At 44.9% G+C, this 18,543-nt stretch overlaps 1 protein-coding gene across 1 annotated transcript in view; it reads left to right on the top strand.

Annotated features, from left to right (window-relative positions):
• The first annotated feature begins 523 nt into the window (after positions 1-523).
• Positions 524-18,543, top strand: part of LOC122540532 (zinc finger protein 385B-like) — a 105,730-nt gene continuing 87,710 nt past the window's right edge. Inside the window, exon 1 of the mRNA XM_087976543.1 lies at positions 524-600. The gene's annotated coding sequence lies outside the window, so the exon portion shown is untranslated. The remainder of the gene's footprint in view (positions 601-18,543) is intronic.

The raw sequence follows: 18,543 nt of genomic DNA on the forward strand, positions 1-18,543 counted from the left end.
CCATGCTAAATTGCCCGTAGTGTTAGGTAAGGGGTAAAAGTAGGGGTATGGGTGGGTTGCACTTCGGCGGGGTGGTGTGGACTTGTTGGGCTGAAGGGCCTGTTTCCACACTGTAAGTAATCTAATCAGTAACCCTCACTCATTCCATCAAGACTGAGTAAATATTGCCTTTTATTATGACATGAAATGTTATGTAAGGAAGGGGTTAACTGAGCCTGTTTGTTCGGTGACTGTGATTAATGTCAGTCTCCATGGATTCTAATTACCCCAGTGGAGAGTTCCCATCTTTTAATGATAAATAGGCACTGTTCGATGTGTTATCTCAAAGTGTGAGCAGGAACATCACCGACAGCACGATCAGCAGCCCTAGATGGAGAAGAGATCATAATCCGAGAACATTAGACGGGAATGTTTCAACAATAGATCAGAATCTGGGAACATTAGATTGGAATGTTCCAACAATGGACAGGGGTTTATCGGATTATGTTTGGACTCTTTCTACATATTATGATTGGTTGTCATTATCATCGCGGATCTATTATGTCCTTCGGATTATTCAATATTTTTATTATCCTCTCCTGTCTATCATTGGTGTTCCTGGTAAGTCTCACCATCCAGATTGTAATGTTCTCATTGAGGGCCGAAGGGCCTGTACTGCGCTGTAATGTTCTATGTTCTAACACACTGCATGCCTTCTTAACAGCACAAAGTTTAATTTGTATCTTTTAAGGAAATGAAATGCTGAGCAATGTAGGACTGATGCTGCACACCATTCACCTCTTCTACTTTATACACCACCTGGACATGCCTTGGTATGCCCATCTGCTGCCGCAAGGAGGGTATCCCCAGTGGGAGTCCTCCCTCTTTCGCTTGGAGATCTGGGATAGAGGGTGTTGCACACAGCAGTCCCTTGTAATCACGGTTCACAGACTCCCAGCCCAGCTGCTTATTTGGTGGCACCTTGGAGTCCGTGAACAATATATATTGTGGGCACTTGCACTCCCTTTTTAGTTATCTGAAGAACCTTTCCCTCTGTTTTTGGTTGCACTTTAGCTCCAAGCTCCTGATCTTTGGAGACGGGTAAGAGGACAAGTCAGAGGATCTCCTCATGGGTCTGCTCCTGGGCCTGGCAAAGCTGGCCATGAACAGGTCAAGGCAATGGGCTGTGGAAATGGTCATTATGGCCAAATGCCTGACCCTATTCTGCAGCTATGTTCAAACTTGGGTATCCCTCGAAAAGGAGCGCGTGGTGTCCACCAACACTCTCGATGCCTTTAGAGACGGGTGGGCACAGCAGGAAGTGGAATGCTTTATTTCATACAAAATAAAACATAGAACATTACAGCACAGTTCAGCCCTCAATGTTGCGCCGACCTGTGGAAGCAATCTGAAGCCCATCTATCCTACACTATTCCATTTTCTTTCATATGTTTACCCAATCACCTTTAAAGTTGGTGAGTCTACTGCTATAGCAGGCAGTGTGTTCCACACCACTACTAGTCTCTGGGTAAAGAAACTATCTCTGGCATCTGTCCTATATCTATCACCCCTCAATTTAAAGCTATGTCTCCTCATGCTAGCCATCACCATCTGAGGAAAAAGGCTCTCACTATCCACCCTATCTAACCCTCTGATTATCTTATAAGTCTCAATTAAGTCACCTCTCAACCTTCTCTCTAAAGAAAACAGCCTCAAATCCCTCAGCCTTTCCCCATAAGACCTTTCCTCCATTACAGGCTCCCAGACTGTTGTCCCAGGCACCTTGGCTCTCGGGTAGGACTTTTTCCCTGAGGAGCCGGGTTCCGAGTCTCTGCCACCCAATAACCCAGGCCCAGAACAAGCCCCATTGGGGTGCATTGAGGAGGTCCTGCTAGCGATCTTGGAGATGGTGTCACTGGGAGGTTGGGGCCAGCTGTTGGTGCCAGGCCAGCCTCCACTTTCTCAGTGGAGGAGGGGCCAGTGGCTGAAGACAACTAACCGCAGGAGGATTTCGACTCCCGGTAGTGGGTGCTGGGAATGATGCGGAGTCCGTCTTCAGTAAGAGTTTTGGATTTCCCCTCATCTCCATTGAAGAACTCTAGGACTACTCTTGGTCCTTGTGATAGAGTCCAACTGGGTCCAGACCACTGGAAGATTTTTGGGTCTTCTGGCCCACCCAGACAGCTCATAACACACCCAAAGCTGGCTCTTGAGGGGAAAATCCTCAGGGCCTGATTAGCTGACTGTGGAGTTCTTCAGGGTATTCTGGGATGTCCTTGGGGGGGGTGACTATGCATGTGTCCTGGGGGAGTGTCTCTTGGCCAGAGAGCTGCCTCTTTCCTGGTGCAAGGACAGTCATCGTGCTGCTGCCAAAGAAAGGAAAGCTTCGTTCTCTGAAGAACTGCCATCTGGTCTCCCTCTTCAACACAGATTACAAATTTTTTGCTAGGGTTTTGTATTCTTGCCTGGCATCCATGCTGGACCACATGATCCACCCTAACCAGATAGACCAGCCCTCTGACAAAAATGGATCAGGTCCTTGACCAGATGGACGTTGTCATGTGCCTCTTGCACAAGAATTTGTTGGGACTAGATCTGCGCGGGGCAGGCACGAGCATGATGACATGCTCCTCATTTTCACTGACCTGGCTGACTTGGGGATGATGTACGATGCAGTCAGTGGTGCCTTCCACCAGGATCAACTGGGCCAAATGTTCTGGTCTCCTGTTCTGTCCATGGCCAATGGGATTCTCTGCCAGAAGAGTTATGGTGGTTCAGCTGCAGTACCACCCATCTCCTCTACCTGGGGTCTACCTTAGCATGGCTGAGGAATCCTTTCCAGCGAATTGGCAAGAACCAAAGGCCAAAGTCTAGGACACTGGACAGCACTGCTTCGAGTGCTACCTTACAGGAGTTGAGTACTGGTCATAAACCAGCTGATAGCCTCCATGCTGTCATATCAGCTGGTCTATTTGGTTCCTCTGACTGGTTTTGTTGATGACATCCAGAGAATGTTGGTTCACTTCTTCTGGGACAAAAAGATGCACTGGGTCACTGCGCAGTTTCCCTGTTGAGGAGGGTAGTCAGTCGCTGGTGTGCATCCACACACAGGCAGTAACATTCCACCTTGCAACTGGTACCTTTACGTTTAGCCTCCACCCAGTTGGTATGTCTTGACAACAGTTTTTTTGTCAGTTGCGTATACTCATTTTTGCAGCTCTTATTCATTGACTGTGAGGGTTCACAGAGAGTCCTCAGGATGCTGCCTGTCTTTTCTCAAGACCTGATCAATGTCTGGGACATGATCAACTCAAGCCGGGCCTACCTTCTGTCTGGAGAAGCGGCTATCATCAGAGAACCTATGCTCAGGAATCTGCAACTCCACATTTACAGGTTCGAGTGGCTGGAAGAAGGGAGGGCTGTGGCTACGGGGGAGACCAGGAATTGGGATGTGCTGGGCGGCGAAGGGCCTAGGCTGGAGGCTGCTGCAGGAATTGACATACTGGGCAGGGGTAGACAACAGTGATCACAACTCCTGAAGTTTTAAGGTAGCAATGAATAAGGATAAGTCAGGACTTTGCAGGAAAGTACTTAATTAGGGAAGGGCACATTAGGTCAGTGTTAGGCAGGAGCTAGGCAGAATTAATTGGAATTAGTTGTTCTCAGACAAGTCCAGATTTGACTTGTGGGAGTTGTTAAAAGACCTGCTGATCAGAGTTCAGGACCAACAAATTCCAGTAAGAAGGAAGGACAATAATGACAAGGTATGGGACGTTTGGATAATGAGGGAGGTTGTGAACTTAGTCAAAAAGAAAAAGGAAACATATGTAAGGTTTAGAGAGCTTAAATTGGACAGGGCTCATGAGGAATATAAAAGAAGTAGGAAAGAACCCAAGCAGGAATTAGGAAAGCAAAGAGAGGCCATGGTGAGTAGAGTTAAAGAGAATTGCAAGGCATTCTATACATATATTAAAAGCAAGAGGATAATCAGGGAGAGGGTAGGGCCACACAAGGATTAGATTAGATTAGATTAGATTAGATTTTTTTAGATTAGATTAGATTACATTACATTACAGTGTGGAAACAGGCCCTTTGGCCCAACAAGTCCACACCGACCCGCCGAAGCCCTACATTTACCCATTACCTAACACTACGGGCAATTTAGAATGGCCAATTCACCTGACCTGCACATCTTTGGATTGTGGGAGGAAACTGGAGCACCCGGAGGAAACCCACGTAGACACGGGGAGAATGTGCAAACTCCACACAGTCGCCTGAGGCGGGAATTGAACCCGGGTCTCAGGCGCTGTGAGGCAGCAGTGCTAACCACTGTGCCACCATGCCCCCCCATACATAGAGGAGGGAACTTGTGATTGGAGGCAGAGGATGTGGATGAGATCCCAGATGATTGCTTTGCATACGTATGAACCAAGCAGAAGGACATGGAGTATAGTGAGATTAATGTGGAGCATGCTAATATGCTCGGGAACTTTGAGGGCAAGAAAGAAGTGGTGTTGGTCTTTTGAAGAGCATTAGGGTGAATAAGTCCCCGGAGCCTGATGGGATCTACCCCAGGTTATTGAGAGAGACAAGATTCTTTAGGACTTGATCAAGAACTTTTATGCTCTCTAGCCACTCCACTGGAGAGGTCCCTGAGGACTAGTGAATAGTTAATGTCGTTCCTCTGTTCAAGAAAGGAAATAGGGATAATACAGGAAATTATAGTCCAGTGAGTCTTACATTGGAGGTTGGGAAGCTATTGGAGAACATTCTTAGGGGTAACATTTACGCGCATTTGGAAAAACATGGGACAGTCAGAGAGTCATAGAGATGCACAGCACAGAAACAGACCATTCAGTCCAATTCGTCCATGCCATCCAGATCGTAAATTAATCTAGTCCCGTTTGCCAGCACTTGGCCCATATCCCTCTAAACCCTTCCTATTCATATACCTCTTCAGATGCCTTTTACATGTTGTAATTTTACCAACCTCCACCACTTCCTCTGGCACCTCATTCCATACATGAACCAACCTCGGTGTGAAAAAGTTGCCGCATAGGCCCCTTCTAAATCTTCCCCCTTTCACCCAAAACATGTGCTCTCTAGTTCTAGACATCCCCACCCCAGGAAAAAGACCTTGTCTGTTTACCCTATCTATGCCCCTCATGATTTTAAAAACCTTTATCAGGTCGCCCCTCAGCCTCCAACGCTCCTGGATAAACAGCCCCAGCCTATTCAGCCTCCCCCTATAGCAAAGCCCTCCAACTGTCAGAATGGTCGAAGAATGTGGTGCTGGAAAAGCACAGCTGGCCAGACAGCATCCGAGGAGCAGGAGAGTCAATGCTTTGAGCATAAGCTCTTCATCAGGAATGAGGGGGTGGCCCAAGGGGGTTGAGAAATAAATGGAAGGAGGGTGGCGCTGGGGGGGACGGTAGCTGGAAATGTGATAGGTAGATGAAGGTGGGGGTGAAGTTGATAGGGTGGACAGGAGAGTGGGGCGGATAGGTCGGAAGGAAGATGGCCAGTTAGGACAGTTTAAGAGGGTGGTGCCGAGTTGGAAGGTTGGATCTGATATAAGGTGGGGGGAGGGAAATGAGGAAACTGGTGAAATCCACATTAATCCTGTGTGGTTGGAGGGTCCCAAGGTGGAAGATGAGGTATTCTTCCTCCAGGCGTCGGGTGGCTAGAGTTTAGTGGTAGACGTGGCCAGAACTTGCAAGTCCTTGGTGGAGTGGGAGGCGGCGGAAGAAAAGTTTGATGCGTGTTGAATTAATTGATCTGGGAGTGAGGGGGATGAAAGTGAGGCGTTCACTGAGGATTGATCGTTCATCTTCAGTCGGGGGCGGTCTGGGGTGGCTGGTAAAAACTCGGCAGGGCTGGAGTTGGGAGTGGGGGTGGAGACTGTCTCTAGAGTGGGTGTGTTTATGTTGTTGTGAGTGATGTCACCAAAGGAAGTGATACTTATCCTGGGGGTTGGGGAGCAGAAGTGGTGCATGAACACCTTTCATCAAGTTTTCCTGATTTATTTTGGTCACCTCCCTCCCCTTCCTGAACTTCTTCATCTCCATTTCTGGCAACCGACTCAATTCAGACATCTACTACAAACCCACCAACTCCCACAGCTACTTGGACTACATCTCCTCCCACCCTGCCTCCTGTAAAAATGCTACTCTTTATTCCTTATTCCTCCACCTCCACCACATCTGCTGCTCGGAGGACCAATTTCACCATAGAATAGCCCAGATGGCCTCCTTCTTTAAAGACCGCAGTTTCCCTTCCCACATGGACAATGCCCTGCTCCACTTCCTGCACCTCCACCCTTGAACCCCACCTCTTCAATCGCAACAAAGATAGTGGTCCTTACCTTCCACCCCACCAACCTCCGGATGTATCGCATCATCCTCTGCCATTTTCGCCACTTATAAACAGATCCCAGGGATGTATTTCCCTCTCCACTCCTATCTACGCTCTGGAGAGACCATTTCCTCCACGGCCCCCTTGTTAGGTCCATGCCCCTCACCAACACACCCTCCACTCCCAGCACCTTCCCCTGCCACCGCAAGAAGTGCAAAACCTTCACCCACACCTTCATCGAGGGCCCCAAAGGATCCTTCGCAATCTGACAGAGATTTATCTGTACTTCCACACACGTCACCTACTGTGTCCATTGATCTCGATGTGGTCTCCTCTACATTGGGGAGACAGGATGCCAACTTGTGGAATGTTTCAGAGAACATCTCTGGGACTCATGCACCAAACAACTCCACCACCCTGTGGCTGAACACTTTAACTCCCCCTCCCAATTTACCAAGGACATGCAAGTCCTGGGCCTTCTTCACTGCCAAATTCTAGACACCTGGAGGAAGAACGCCTCAGCTTCTGCCTTCAGACTCTCCAATCACATGGGATCAATTTGAATTTCACCAGTTTCCTCATTCCCCTCCCCTCACCTTATTCCAGATGCAACTTTCCAACTCAGCAACACCTCCTTGACCTGTCCTACGTGTCGATCTTCCTTCCCACCTATCTGCTCCACACCATCTGTGACCTATCACCTTCACCCCCACCTTCATCTACCTATTGCATTTCCCCAAGACCCACCTCCCTCCCATTTACTTCCTAGCCCCTTGGGCCACCCCTTCACTCCTGATGAAGGGCTTATGCTCGAAACTTTGACTCTGTTCCTCTTTGGAGTAGCCTGACCAGCTGTGCTTTGCCAGCACCATACTCTTTGACTCTGATTTCCAGCATCTGCAGTCCTCATTTTCTCCTAATTGTCAGCATGGTTTTGTGCGGAGCAGGTTATGTCTTCCTAACTTGATTTTTGTTTAGGATGTTGATCAATGAGGGTAGAGCAGTTGATGCTGTCTACATGGATATTAGTAAGGCTTTCGACAAGGCCTCTCATGGTAGAATAAGATGCATGAGATCCACGGTGAGTTGGCTGTTTGAATTCAGAATAGGTTTGCCCATAGAAGACAGAAGGTAATACTGGAAGGATGTTTTTCTGGCTGGAGGTTCATGACTAGTGGTGTTCCACAGGGATCAGTACCAGAGGAGTGGCAATGTTCTGGTGGGGTTGGGGGGGGGGGGGGCGGGGGAGTTGGAATTTGCTAATGCTCTTTGGGAGGGTTTAAATTAATTCAGCAAGGGGATGGGAACCGAAACTGTAGTTCCAGTGTCCAGGAGGTTGAGAGTATTGAGGTCAGAAATAAGGTTTCAAGGTCACAAGAGTGCACCAGCAGGCAGGGGTTTGGTTAGATGTGTGTCTACTTCAACACCAGGAGCATCTGGAATAAGGTGGTGAACTTGCAGCATGGGTTGGTACCTGGAATTTCGATGTTGTGGCCATTTCAGAGACATGGATAGAGCAGGGATAGGAATGGGTGTTGCAGGTTGCAGAATTTTAGATGTTTCAGTAAGAACAGGGAAGATGGTAAAAGAATGGGGCATGTGGCACTGTTAGTCAAGGACAGTATTATGGTGGCAGAAAGGACGTTTGAGGACTCATCTACTGAGGCAGCATGGGCTGCGGTTAGAAATAGGAAAGGAGAGGTCACCCTGTTGAGATTTTTCTGTGGGTCTTCAAATAGTTCCAGAGATAGACAATAGACAATAGGTGCAGGAGTAGGCCATTCAGCCCTTCGAGCCTGCACCGCCATTCAATATAATCATGGCTGATCATTCCTAATCAGTATCCTGTTCCTGCCTTATCTCCATAACCCTTGATTCCACTATCTTTGAGAGCTCTATCCAACTCTTTCTTAAATGAATCCAGAGAGTGAGCCTCCACTGCCCCCTGTGGCAGAGCATTCCACACAGCCACCACTCTCTGGGTGAAGAAGTTTCTCCTCATCTCTGTCCTAAATGGTCTACCCCGTATTTTTAAGCTGTGTTCTCTGGTTTGGCACTCACCCATCAGTGGAAATATGTTTCCTACTGCCAGAATGTCCAATCCTTTCATAATCTTATACATCTCAATCATATCTCCTCTCAATCTTCGAAACTCAAGGGTATACAAGCCCAGTCGCTTCAGTCTTTCAGTGTAAGGTAATCCTGCCATTCTAGGAATTGACCTCGTGAACCTACGCTGCACTCCCTCAATAGCCAGAATGTCTTTTCTGAAATTTGGAGACCAGAACTGCACACAGTACTCCAGGTGTGGTCTCACCAGGGCCCTGTACAGCTGCAGAAGCACCTCTTTGCTTCTATACTCAATTCCTCTTGTTATGAAGGCCAGCATGCTATTAGCCTTCTCCACTACCTGCTGTACCTGCATGCTTGCCTTCAATGACTGGTATACAAGAACACCCAGATCTCTCTGTACTGCCCCTTTACATAAATTGAATCCATTGAGGTAGTAGTCTGCCTTCCTGTTCTTGCTACCAAAGTGGATAACCATACATTTATCCACATTAAACTGCATCTGCCATGCATCTGCCCACTCACCTAACATGTCCAGGTTACCCTGTAATCTCCTAACATCCTCATCACATTTCACCCTGCCACTCACCTTTGTATCATCAGCAAATTTGCTAATGTTATTGTTGATACCATCTTCTATATCATTAACATATATTGTAAAAAGCTGCGGTCCCAGCACGGATCCCTGCGATACCCCACTGGTCACTGCCTGCCATTCCGAAATGGAGCCGTTTATCACTACCCTTTGTTTCCTATTAGCCAACCAATTTTCAATCCACTCTAGTACTTTGCCCCCAATACCATGTGCCCTAATTTTACTCACTAACCTCCTGTGTGGGACTTTATCAAAAGCTTTCTGAAAGTCCAGGTACACTACATCTACTGGATTTCCCTCATCCAACTTCATAGTTACATCCTCAAAAAATTCAAGAAGATTAGTCAAGCATGATTTCCCCTTCATAAATCCATGCTGACTCTGTCCTATCCTGTTACTACTATCCAGATGTGCAGTAATTTCATCCTTTATAATAGACTCCAGCATCTTTCCCACCACTGAGGTCAGACTAACTGGTCTATAATTTCCTGCTTTCTCTCGCCCACCTTTCTTAAAAAGTGGTATAACATTAGCCATCCTCCAATCCTCAGGAACTGACCCCGAATCTATTGAACTCTGGAAAATAATCACCAACGCATCCACGATTTCCGGAGCCACCTTCTTCAGTACCCTGGGATGCAGACCATCAGGCCCCGGAGACTTATCAATCTTCAGACCTGATTACATCCAAAAAGCACAACAACTACTTACAGATATCAACACCTACCAAATGAAGGAATTTGACCCCACACCACAACTCACCAATAGGATAAATAACACACTAAGGAATCTACAAAAAAACGGACAGATAACCAGAGCTGACCTACAAAGAATGAAACCGGAAAGCAACAACACCCCCAGATTCTATGGATTACCTAAAGTACACAAACCAGACATCCCACTCAGATCCATAGTATCACTACCAGGGACACCATCATACAAACTGGCCAAAGAACTACAACAGAAACTGAAACACCTGGTCAGCGGATCCAAACACTCTATACAATCAACACAGGAATTCTTGGACATCATCAGAAATATACACATAGACAAAGAAGAAACCATGATATCAATCGACGTGATGGCACTGTTCACTTCGATTGACAAAACCCTAGCCAGAGAAACAATAGCCAACCTACTGGACATACAGAACAGAAAACAGGACACTGAACCTATCAACAAAGACGGCATACTTAAACTACTGGACTTGTGCCTCACAACACACTTCACATTCAACAACCAGATATATGAACAAATCAACGGAACACCCATGGGATCACCAATCTCGGGACTCATAGCAGAGGCAGTTATGCAAAGGTTAGAACAAACAGTCCTACCACAAATTCAACCCAAACTCTGGGTCAGATATGTCGATGACACGTTTGTAATCATTAAAAACACGGAACTAGAAAAAACACACCGGATCATCAACGCCACACTCACAGGAATCCGATTCACAAGAGAAGAAGAAAAGGATAGCCAACTCCCATTCCTAGACGTGATGGTACAGAGAACACCGAACTGAGAATTCACTACAAGGGTATACAGGAAAGCCACACACACAGACCAAGTCCTAAACTATGAAAGTAACCACCCCAACACACACAAACGAAGCTGCATCAGGACACTATTCAAAAGGGCCACAACACACTGCAGTACACCAGAACTGCAAAAAGAAGAAGAGGAACACCTATACAAGGTATTCGCTAAAAACGGATACCCGCGCAACTTCATCAACAGATGCCTAAGAGAAAGACCACGGAACGAGGACATACCACAACCAAAAGGACTAGCCACACTACCGTACATCAGGAGCATCTCAGAACTGACAGCCAGACTACTGCGACCCCTAGGACTCATAACGGCACACAAACCAACAGCCACGCTCAGACAACAACTCACCAGAACGAAGGACCCGATACCCAACATGAGCAAAACTAATGTAGTGTACAAAATACCATGCAAGGACTACACAAAACACTATATAGGACAAACAGGAAGACAGCTAACAATCCGCATACATGAACATCAACTAGCCACGAAACGACACGACCAGCTATCCTTAGTAGCCACACATGCAGACAACAAGCAACATGAAATCGACTGGGACAACACTACTATCATAGGGCAAACCAGACAGAGAACAGCCAGGGAATTCCTAGAGGCATGGCATTCATCCACAAACTCCATCAACAAACACATCGACCTGGACCCAATATACCAACCACTACAGCGGACAGCTGAAACTGACAACCGGAAGCGGCAGGGACAGACCACTATAAACACCGGAGGAAACATCAAAGAAGCGCTTTGCAGGAGGCTCCCAAGCACTGATGATGTCGCCTAGCCAGGGGACGAAACGTTTGCAACAAAAACTTCCAGCTCAGCGAACAGAACCACAACAACGAGCTCCCGATCTACAAATCTTCGCACAAACTATGAATACTTGAACTATACTATTTCCAGTCAATATTTGTAAAGTTAAAAACCCCCATAACAACTACCCTGTCTCTCTCACTCCTATCCAGAATCATCTTTGCAATCCTTTCCTCTGGGGGAAAGGACCTGAACTTAAGGGAATTTATATTTGCCAGGATTTGGTGTTGGAGAGAATGAAAACTTCCAGCTCGGCGAACAGAACCACAACATAGTTCAAGTACTTTAGATGGGTCAGTTTTTGTCCAATGTATGCAGGAGGGTTTCCTGACACAGTATGTAGCTAGGCCAATAAGGGACGAGGCCACATTGGATTTGGTAATGAATCTGGCCAGGTGTTAGAGTTTGAGGTAGGTGAGCACTTTGGGGTGATAGTGACCACAATTCGGTTATGTTTACTTTAGCGATGGAAAGGGATAGGTATATACAGCAGGACAAGAGTTATAGCTGACTGAAAGCCAACTATGATGCGATTAGGCAAGATTTAGGATACAGAGGATGGGAAAGGAAACTGCAGGGGATGGGCACAATTGAAATTTGGTGCTTATTCAAGGAACAGTTACTGAGTGTCCTTGATAAGTATGTACCTGTCAGGAAGGGAGGAAGTGGTCGAGCGAGGGAGTTGCGGTTTATGAAAGAAGTTGAATCACTTGTCAAGAGGAAAAAGAAGGCTTATGTTAGGTTGAGACATGAAGGCTCAGTTAGGGCACTTGAGAGTTACAAGTTAGCCAGGAAAGATGATAAGAGAGAGCGAAGAAGAACCAAGATGGGACATAAGAAGTCGTTAGCAGATAGGATCAAGAAAAACCCTAAAGCTTTCTACAGGTATATCAGGAATAAAAGAATGACAACATTAACATTACGGCCATCAAGGTCAGTCATTGGAAGGTGCACGTGGAGTCGGAGGAGATAGGCGAATCACCAAATGAATTTTTTCGCCAGTATTCACACTGGAAAAAGACAATGTTGTTGAAGAGAATACTGAGGTACAAGCCACTAGACTAGACTAGACAGGATTGACGTTCACAAGGAGAACATGGTAACAATTCTGGAAAGAGTACCAATAGATAAGTCCCTTGAGCTAGATGCGATTTATCTGAGAATTTTCTGGAAAGCCAGGGAGGAGATTGCAGAGCCTTTGGCTTTGATCTTTATGTCATCATTGTCTACAGGAATAGTGCCAGAAGACTGCAGGATAGCAAATGTTGTCCCTTGTTCAAGAAGGGGAGTAGAGTCAACCATCATAGTTATAGACTAGTGAGTCTTACTTCGTTTGTGGGGAAAGTGTTGGAAAAGGTTGTAAGAGATAGGAATAATTAATCATCTAGACAGTAATAAGTTGATTAGGTATAGTCAACACGGTTTTGTGAAGGGTAGATCATATGAGTTCTTTGAGAAGGTGGCCAAACAGGTGGATGCAAGCAAAGTGATTAATTGGTGTATATGCATTTCAGTAAAGCATTTAATATGATTCCCCATGGTATGCTATTGCTCCAAATGCAGAGGCATGGGATTGAGGGTGATTTAGCAGTTTTGAGCTGTAATTCGCTAGCTGAAAGAAGACAAGGTGGTGGTTGATGGGAAATGTTCATCCTGGAGTTCAGTTGCTAGTGGTGTACTGCAAGGATCTGTTTTGGTGCCACTACTGTTTGTCATTTTTATAAATGGTCTTAACGATGGTGTAAAAGGATGGATTAGTAAATTTGTGGATGACACTAAGGTCGGTGGAATTGTGGATAGTGCTGAAGGATGTTGTTGGTTACAGAGGGACATAGATAAGCTGCAGAGCTGGGCTGAGAGATGGCAAGTGGAGTTTAGTGCAGAAAAGTGTGAGGTGATTCACTTTGGAAGGAGCAACAGGAATGCAGATTACTGGGCTAATGGTAAGATTCTTGTTAGGTGAGCCGAGGGATCTCAGTGTTCCTGTACATAGATTCCTGGAAGTTGTCACCTGGGTTGATACAGTTGTTAAGAAGGCATATGATGTGTTAAGCTTTTGTTGGTTGAGGGATAGAGTTTCAGAGCTATGATTTCATGTTGTAGCTGTATAAACCTCTGGTGCGGCTGCACTTGGTGAATTGCATACAGTTCTGGTAACCGCATTATAGGAAGGATATGGAAGCTTTGGAAAGGGTTCAGAAGAGATTTACTAGGATGTTGCCTGATACAGAGGGAAGGTCTTACAAGGAAAGGCTAAGGGACTCGAGGCTGTTTTCAATAGAGGGAAGAGGTTGAGAGATGACTTAATTGAGACATATAAGATAATCAGAGTGTTACACAGAATGGACAGTGATAGCCTTTTTCCTCGGATGGTGATGGCTAGCACAAGGGGAGAAAACTTTAAATTGAGGAGTGATAGATGTAGGACAGATGTCAGAGGTAGTTTCATTACTTAGAGATTCGTTCCACAGGTCGGTGCAACATCAAGGTTCGAAGGACCTGTTCTGTACTGTAATGTTCTATGTTCTACAGTACTGAGAACTCTGCTGTTTGTGATATATGTCTAAATTACTTGGATGAAAACATCAACGAGTGGGCTCATAAGTTTGCAGCCGACACGAAGATCTGAGGAATTGTAGATAGTATAGAAGTTAGTTGAAGGACTCAGCGAGATATAGATTAGTTGCAGATTGTGGTGGAGAAATTGTACATGGTGTTTAATGCAAGTAAGTGTGAGGTTCTTCACTTTGGGAGTTCAAATGTTAAGGAAAAGTACACAGTTAGTGGCAGGACCCTGAAGAACAGAGAGATCTTGGGTTCTATTCCATAGCTCCCTGAAAGTGACCACACAAGTAGATAGGGTGATAACGAAGGCATAAAGCACCCTTGTCTTTATTGCTCAGAGCATTGATTACAAGGGTCAGCAAGTGATGTTGCAGGTTTATAAAAGTTTGGTTTGGCCACAGAGTATTGGTCGCCACATTACAGAAAGGATGCGAAGAGGACACAGAAAAGGTTTACCAGAATGTAGGTTAGATCACAGAGTATGAGCTAAATGGAAAAGCTGGACAAAGTACAGTTGTTTTCTCTGGAATTGTGGAGGCTGAGGGAAGACCTGAAAGAAGATTATAAAATTATAAGAGGCATAGATAGGATTGACGGTCAGAATCCTTTCCCTGATTTGAAATGCCTAATAGTCGGGGCATGCATTTAAGGTGGTAGGGAAAAGTTAAAAGGAGATGTGAGGGGCAAGTTTTTTACACAAAGAGTGTAGGTACCTGGAGTGATAGGGGCTTTTAGGGGGCTTTTTGATAAGTACATGAATGTGTAAGAAATCGAGAAATAAGGATCATGGGCAGGCAGAAGGGATTAGTTTAACTTGGCATCATGTTCAGCATGACATTATGGTCCGAAGGGCCTGTTCCTGTTCTCTGCTCAATGCTCCATATTGATGAGGCTCATGCAGTTGACGTGGTTTATGTAGACATTAGTAAAGCCTTTGACAATGTCCCAATGTGGAAAGCTGTTCAAAGCCGATGTGATCCAAAGCAAACTAGATCCAAAATTAGTTCATAACTAGAAGACAAAGGGTGATGGTAGAGGGTTACTTTTGTTATTGGAAGCCTGTGACCAGCGGTGTACCACAAGGTTTGGTGGTGTACCCCTTGCCATTTGTTATGTATATTAACTCTTTAGTTGAGAATATAGAAAGTACAATTAGTAAGTTTAGTGATGAAAAATTGGTGGCGATAGTGAAGAGTCTCAAGCTAAAGTCTGATATTGATAAGCTGGTAAATTGGGCAGAGCACTGGCAGGTGGAAGTTAATCTTGATAAGTATGAGGTGAAGCATTTTGGGAGGTCTAATATGTAAAGGATGTACACAATGAGTGGTCATATATAATATAAGAGCAGGGAATTCTTGTCGCAACTTCATAGAGCATTGGTTGGTCCATCGATGGAAATCTGTGTCCTGTTCTGGTCGCTACACAATCAGAAAGGTGTCATTGCATTGAAGAGGGTGAATGGAAATACATCAGAATATTGCTTGGGAAGGAAAATCCTGGAGAAGGGATAGCTAGGGGCTATTTGACAGGCATAGATAGGACAGATCTTGAGAATCATTTCCCCATGTGTCTAAGACCAGAGGGCATAGGTTTAAGGTGAAGAGCAAGTCATTTAGAGAGGATTGGAGGGAAATATTTTTGCCCACGCCTTGATAGAAACATGGAACATGTTTCCTTACAGTCTGGTGGAGGCAGTTACTATCACAGTGTTTAAGAAGCATCTGGATGAGTACTTAAAATGCCCGGGGGAGACTATGCTATGGACCAGGGGCAGGTAAATGGGATTAGTACATTTTTGTCTTTGTTGCTTGCTTTAGGGTTCGTTTGTATTCTGTATGACTCTAACTCTAACCTAAATACAGACAAGTATGTCTCAGTGATTGTCCTTTTCAAAAAGTCTCCTGAGTCTAAACAACTGCTCACTCCCCTGCTGTTAGGTCTGAGCTGGATCTTATGACAAAGGCCCTACAGATGTTCAGTGTTTCAGATGTACAGATTAGTGAACAGCTCCTAATGAATAGTTAATATTAGTTTACAATTACATTAGGAAACCTGGTGAAAGACTGCTCTATGAATGAAAGATTTTAGCAAGTGTGGAAGGTATGCTAGGTTTGATTAGGTAAAAAGGCCAATTGGATTTGTAACATTTGGATAACTGAAACATTACGTACCAGTCTCCAAAATGTGATCACATTTGATATTTCAAGGACTGGATGGTCCTAAATCTCAAAGGAATTGACACATTTTATTAAGAACAACTTTAAACAGTTTGAAAGCCATGTCAGCATTACTTTCAACAAGTGTGAGGAACTCATGGCTTCTCTGCCACTAAGTATGGCAGTATCCATTCATCAGTTTCTGCCACTTTTTTCTCACTCCACATGTCATATCTTCTCATGAAAGCCCTGTACATCATCCCATCCCCCACTACACTGGCTTTGAACTTACATCCATCTCTATGTTCTTTACTATATTCCCTCATTGCTTTCTTTGACCTCAACTTGCCCATAAGAGCCACAATTCTACCAACTGCTGATGAACCAACTTCCTTTTCAGGATCCCATGGTAACTAAAGTTGCTGATGTTGAAACTCTCATCTCTGCCTTTGTTGCCTGTTGACTATTTCAAAGTTTAACTGCACATTCTACCATCTGTAAATTTGAGGCTATCCAAAGCATTGCTGCCTATATCCTAACACACACCATCTGTTGTTCACCTATCATCTGTTGTTCACCGAGTGTTAGGTAAGGGGTAAATGTAGGGATATGGGTGGGTTGCGCTTCGGCAGGTCGGTGTGGACTTGTTGGGCCGAAGGGCCTGTTTCCACACTGTAAGTAATCTAATCTAATCTAATCTCTGTGCCAATGGACCTGCATTTTCTCCTAGTTGAGTGATGACTCAAATTTCAAATTCTCATCATTTCTTTCAAATACCTCTCAAGCCTTATTCCTCCCTATGTCTATAACATCCACCAGCCCTATAATGCTCCAAGGTATCTGGGCATTGTCCTTTCAGTTCCCAGGCCCGAAATTCTGGATTACTCTCTCTAAATCACTCTGCTTCTCTAATCTGTTTTTCTCCTTTAAGGTATTCAAGAATCATACAGTCAAATGGGATAAAAACAGAACCTTTAGTCCACCATATCTACACTGACCAACAGTGTTGTGGGCAGCACGGTGGCACAGTGGTTAGCACTGCTGCCTCACAGCGCCAGAGACCCGGGTTCAATTCCCGCCTCAGGCGACTGACTGTGTGGAGTTTGCACATTCTCCCCTTGTCTGCGTGGGTTTCCTCCGGGTGCTCCGGTTTCCTCCCACAGTTCCAAAGATGTGCAGGTCAGGTGAATTGGCCATGCTAAATTGTCCGTAGTGTTAGGTAAGGGGTAAATGTAGGGGTATGGGTGGTTTGCGCTTCGGCGGGTCGGTGTGGACTTGTTGGGCCGACTGTAAAGTAATCTAATCTAATCAAACTCCAAACTACACCAATTCCATTTACCTGTACTTGGTCTATAGTCTACTATGCTCTGAATTTTAAGTGCTCATACAGATGCTTCTTAAATGTTGCATAATGATGTGCTGCCAAAACTTTCTTAGGCAGCATGTTCCATATTTTTACCACTGTGGGTGAAAGTTGTTTTCCTCAGAACCTCTCTAAATGACTTACTCTTTAGCTTAAATTTATGCCATCTGATCTTAGATACATTTGCCATAGGGAAAAGATTCTTATGATCTACCCTATGTAATTTTATATATCTCAATTGGATATTCCTTTAGTCATCTCTTCTCCAGTGAATACAAACACAGCCTATCAAGTCTCTCTTTATAACTGAGTTTTTCCATCCAGATATGTACCTTGCTGGATATCTCTATGACTCTATGACAGCAAACTGGTGAACCTCCTCTGTACCCTCTCCAGTGCAATCATGGTGCAATTCCGATCGTGTGGTTACCAGAGCTGCATACAGTATTCTATTTGTTGACGAACCAATGGTCTATAAAGTTGCAACAAGACTTCCATACTCCCATGATCTATGCCTCAGCTAATGAAGGCAAGTATCCTATGTACTCTCCATCACTTGTGCTGACCCCTTCACAGATCTATGGGGTTGTACAGCAAGTTTCCTTTGTTCCTCAGTACTCCTCAGTACTATATTCATTGCATAAATCCTTCCTTTATTAGATCACCCAAAGGCATCACCTCACAATTATCAGGATTAAATTCCATCCGCCATTACTCTGCTAACTTACCAGTTAATTAAAAGCAAGCTACAGCTTGAGACTATCCTTCTCACTATCAACAACACCACTAATTTTCATGTCATCTGAAAACTTACTAATTATACCTTCTATGCTAACATTTAAGATGCTAATGTGTATAAAAAAGAGCAAGGGTCTGAGTACTGATCCCTGTGGTATATCGCTGGCCACAGGCTTCCAATCACAAAATAGGGGAGGTGATGGCCATGTGTATTATCATTAGACTATTAATTCAGAGGCCCAGGTAATGTTCTGAGTCCTGGGTTCTAATCCCACCATAGCAGATAGTGGAATTTAATTCAGTAAAATGTTTGGAATTAAGAGTCTAATGATGTCCATTGAACCATT

This window comes from Chiloscyllium plagiosum, unplaced genomic scaffold, assembly GCF_037043375.1.
Source record: "Chiloscyllium plagiosum isolate Xiang-an unplaced genomic scaffold, Cpla_swu_hap1 HiC_scaffold_29, whole genome shotgun sequence".
Classification (NCBI taxonomy): Eukaryota; Metazoa; Chordata; class Chondrichthyes; order Orectolobiformes; family Hemiscylliidae; genus Chiloscyllium; species Chiloscyllium plagiosum.